Source organism: Macrobrachium nipponense, chromosome 4 (genome assembly GCF_015104395.2).
Source record: "Macrobrachium nipponense isolate FS-2020 chromosome 4, ASM1510439v2, whole genome shotgun sequence".
Lineage (NCBI taxonomy): Eukaryota > Metazoa > Arthropoda > Malacostraca > Decapoda > Palaemonidae > Macrobrachium > Macrobrachium nipponense.
Genome location: NC_061100.1, coordinates 132,053,153 through 132,058,152, shown reverse-complemented (window position 1 = coordinate 132,058,152; position 5,000 = coordinate 132,053,153). Strand labels below are relative to the sequence as shown.

Below are 5,000 nucleotides of genomic sequence, written 5' to 3'. Positions count from 1 at the left end.
TCTCAGGACGTCAGTTCCTTCGCTTGAGGTCTTGTTTTGTGGAGGAATTTTCGGACATCTGGCGATCTCTTCCCGGGTTTTGTTAACCATCAGGAAAGCTGGCTTAAATCTGTCGACAGATACCCAGTTTTCCCACTCGTGGATGTCGATGAGGTAGGGCTTGGAGTTTCTTGTGATGACATGGTATGGGTCTCTGTATGGTCTGGACAGGGGTGGGTGGCGTGCGTTGTTCCTCAGGAAGACGTGTGTGGTGGATTCTAGGCCTTCTGGTGTTTAGTTATGTGTCCTGTCCGTGAAAGTCTTCTGGCAGGACACGAATTCCTTTGCTATTTTTCTTAGTCTTATGAGGGGCGTGTCTCGGTTGTCTTGTTCTGTGGGGAAGAATTCACCCTTTGCTGCCAGTGCTTCTCCGTAGACTTTTTCTGCAGGAGATTCTTCGCTGTTTGCTTTTGGTGCTGTTTGAAATCCTAGCAGGACCCAGACCAGCTGCACCTTCCAATTTTCATTGGTACATCGTGCCATCAGTGCCGCTTTTAACGAACGGTGGGCCCTTTCCACCATTCTGTTGGCCGCAGGGTTATATGCTGTTGTGTTGTGGAGTGTTGTCCCCATCAGGCGTGCCAGGGAGACCCTGAGTTCTGACAGGAATGCCAAGTCCCTATCTGTAGTGATGTCGTCCAGCACACAGAAACGGCTTATCCAACTTGATAGTAGGACTTCCACGCAGGTGCTTGTAGATGCTTCTGCCATCGGTGTTGCTTCCAGCCATCTCGTAGACCAGTCTATGTCTGTTAGGAGGTATCGGGCGCACCCCGATTGGGACAGAGGCCCTACGACATCCTTGTGAATGTGCCCGAACTGGCTTCATGGTTGAGGGAAGTCTCTGGTGTCTGATTCTGTGTGCCAGGTGATCTTGCTTGTCTGGCACAGTATGCAGTTCTTTGTCCATCTCTGCATGTCCTTTTTTATCCTATGCCACATGAACTTCTCAGTCATCAGGTGCGTTGCTGTAGGTCCCAATTGATGGGAGAGGCCGTGGATGATGTTGAATACTTACTTTCTTTGTGATGTGGGTATCAGGGGACGGGGGTGGCCTGTGCTGGTGTCGCAGAGAAGTGACAATCCCTACTCTCCTACTGGCACATCCTTCTACTTCAGCGTGGTGAGTGCTGTGCAGTAAGCTGGCATTTTGGGGTCTGTGGCTTGTTCGTTCACCAGGTCCTCGTAGTCAATGCCCAGGTGGACTGAATTTATTCCAATATTCCGTTGGTTACCGGGTTCTTCTTTCGAGGACGTAGCTGATGGTGCACCTGACTGGCTACAGTGGCCAAGTGCCACTGCTGTACGTCTTGCCGATCACATATCCCCAGCCTTCATGAAAGCATGTACCAAAGGCTTGTGATCCGTCTGGATGGTGAAGGGGCTGCCATATAGGAGGTATTTGAAGTGTTGCACGGTCTTGTAGATTGCCAGCAGTTCCCTGTCAAATGCACTGTAGCGGGGCTCGGGCGGCTTCAACTTGTGTTAAAAAAGGCAAGCGGGTGGGGGGACCTGTCCACTATCTGCTCCAGTATGGCTCTGCAGGCGACATTGCTGGCATCGGTGGTAAGTCTCAGGGGGGCGGTGGGGTCCTGGTAGGCTAGGGTGGTGGCTCTGGCGAGAGCTGCCTTCGTCTACTCTTGTGCCCTCTACTGTGGCATTTCCCACGTCATTCTCTTTGGTTTTCCCTTCAGCACCTTGGTCAGGGGATACATGATGCTGGTGATATCTGGCACGAATCGTCGGTAGTAGTTGACCATGCCGGGGAACTCCTGCAGGGACATGATTGTCTTCAGTGTAGGTAAGTTGTTTACCGCCTCTACCTTGGAGGTCATGGGGTGGACGCCCATCGGGGAGACCTCGTGTCCCAGGAAGTCCTCATTCTCTACACCAAAGGAACACTTGTCGAGTCTGACAATCAACCCATTCTCATGAAAGTGTTTCAGCATGGGCCGGACGTCCCCCAGGTGCTCTTTCTGGGGACCTGGAGAAGATCAGGATATCGTCCACTTAATAGACACATAAAGGTAGGTCCCCCAGGATCCTGTCTATCGGTCGTAGGAATGTGGCCCTGTCGTTCCTGAGGCCGAAGGTGGAGTAGGAAAAGGTGTGTTCTGAACAGCGTGATGATGGGTGTCTTCGGAATGTCGTTGGGATGTATTGGCACCTGAAAATAAGATTTAAGTAAATCCATTTTTGTAAATATTTTGGAGCCATGTAGGGCTCCTGTCAGGTCCTGCATGTTTGGCAGGGGGTAATGGTCAGGCGTTGTCACCAGGTTCAATCGACGATAGTCCCCACAGGGCCTCCAGGAACCGTCTGCCTTCTTCAGCATGTGGAGGGGGGATGCCCATGGGCTTGATGCCTTCTTGCAAATACCCATTCTCTCCATTTCTGTGAATGCTTTTTTAGCATCCTGGAGCTTCTTGGGCGGCAGGCAGCAAAACTTGGCATGTGTCGGTGGGCCCGTGGTGGTGATGTGGTGGTGGATGCCGTGCTTGGCATGTGTTCCCAGCACCTGGCGTAGCTCTGGCTTGAAGACGTCTGGGAATTCGTGCAGGAGGTTGCTGTATTTGGACGACATGGCAGCACATACAGCGGGCATTCCCTGGCTGGCGGCGAGCAGGGGGGAGCGGCAGGTTCCTGTGTTTAGAAGGCATTTATGGCTGACATCCACCAGCAGGCCTTGTTGTACCATAAAATCGGCACCCAGTAGAGGGAACCTGACATCTGCGATGTTGAAGGGCCATTCATACTTATGACCCAGAATCGGTATTCTGTGGGTCTGGGTTCTGTAGCAGCGGATGGGGCTTCCATTTGTGGCTACTAATGTGGCCATGGCATTGGGTGGGCGGTTGCGGTCCTCTCTCAACGGTGGAAAGACCGACTGCATGGCACCCATGTCTACCAGCATTTGGCACCCTGAGATTGTGGCTTGGATGAAGAATGTTACTGGTTGGGATTCCTTGTTGTTTGCGGCCACTGCTGTTATGGGTGGCTGCCCTCTGCATTTTTGGGGAACGCACAGGGAGCTCTGCTGTTTTTGGTTTTTTTATCAAATTGACGGTGGAAATAACACCAGGCTGGATTTGTCCATGTCCTCTGCGACGACACCTTTTTTCTGTATATTGCATGTGTATCCCCCTCCTTGCTGCAGCGTGCTTGGAGGCCTTGGTGGCCTCGTGGAGTTTATGCACGACATTCACCAATTTCTCCATTGGAAGTGTGTCTGCCTTTATGATTTGCATCCCCACCTCCTGAGGAAGGCACCACAGGAATATTTCTTGCAATAGGCTGATCTCCCTTCTTTGGCTGGATTCGTCACGGTCCGGCAGCATCAGGAGACCTCGTAGTTCGTCACAGGCGTCCTTAGGCAATGTGTCCCCAAGGGACTGGTTCATCAGGTCCAGGGCGCATTGGGCTGCCTCTGGGACAGGTACAAAGTAGATCTCAGTGGGCTTCCTGTGGAGGTCTTCGTATTTGATCTTTTCTGGCTGCACATCTAGCCAAGGTGTAATTTTATTAAACACTCCCTCGGGTAGCGTCATCCTGGTGATATCTGCTTTGATTTCTCTGTCCGTGACCTTGACTACACAGAAATGTACATCGGCCTGCAGGAACCATGATGCGGTGTTTTGCCGTGAGAATAGTGGCAGCTTTATCGCCTGAGTTATCACAGTTTTCAAAGGTCAGAGGGGGATGCAGAGGATCTGTGGGTCCTCGGTTTGATTTCCTGATTCTCTGTCTGGCATTTTGACTCTTACACTAAAACGCGAATTAAGCGCCATATTTAGTCCGTTAATGGTGTTTGGGGTTCGTTAGAAGTCAAAACTATGCGCTGTGTGGTTCCATTAATGAATTTGTGAATATGGTTGATGTGGATCGTAAATGGCAGGGCCAAACTGTTCGAACACCAGAACGTACCCAGGGAGGTACACCATAATTAGTCCGTTAGTGGCATGGGTGGTTTTCCGGGGAGGAGCTTTCAGAGGCCTAAACTTTGTCGCCATATGGTTCCGTTAAAGGCTTCTGAAGATAAGTGCGTCTGTAGTGAGTCTGTTAATGTGTTAATGACGAAGCCAAAACTGCTGTTTACTGTCACTCTGGGGTCACCAGTTGTGAGGTCACAATGAAACAGAACTGGATAGTGGTGATTTATTATGTTTGAGATTAAATTGGCCTTATGCCAGCACGGGCTCTTGCTCATAGAGTAGCCCGTAGGAAAGATTTATTACATAGGCATACGATATACATAGCAGTGTGCGGACGGAAACGGAGTACCCGACCCCCTGGGGCCTGCGACTCACACAGATAGAGAATAATTTTTTTTCTTAGCAGTCAATAAAATGGTGATTACAAAGGATATGATGGACATACATTGATGAATTATATATCGGCGGAAAGGCCAGGAAATTCTACATACAAACATAGTATAGTACATGTGATTTTTGCTACTTAGCTAGATGAGATACGAGATTGTGATCAGTGGGTAACGAAGGGCTTGACACAGGTCTTTGCAATCTAGATGAGATACAAGATCGTGATCAGTGGGTAAAGAAAGTCTTTACATCAGTAACAACGTTGCAGCCATTCTCGCCGCCTGTGTGTTGGATACGTGGTACTGCGATGTCTACACACAATCATTCTATTTCGTATACTAAGTATACATTATTGAATGCTGCGTCTTGGCACAATTTTCATAGGAGATGGCACATGAAGTGTAGCAAGAGGAATATCATAATGTTCACCGAGCTTTAGATGTAGGTAATGAAGGCCTAGTCAATTTTTCTACTTTTTCCATTTTGACGGGCTATACAGACGATCTATCATACTTGTGCAAACTTATGGCTACGCGCTTCATTGCTTGGCAACTATTGTTATATATTTTACGCCTTTAGTTAAATAAACAGACTTTTTTTTTCGCAGTCTATGAAAACCGTTGAAATGCCTAAAATGCCGTT

At 49.2% G+C, this 5,000-nt stretch overlaps 1 protein-coding gene across 7 annotated transcripts in view; it reads left to right on the top strand.

Moving 5' to 3' along the window:
• Window positions 1–5,000, top strand: part of LOC135211180 (uncharacterized) — a 72,385-nt gene that overhangs the window by 37,997 nt on the left and 29,388 nt on the right. The window lies entirely within an intron of this gene.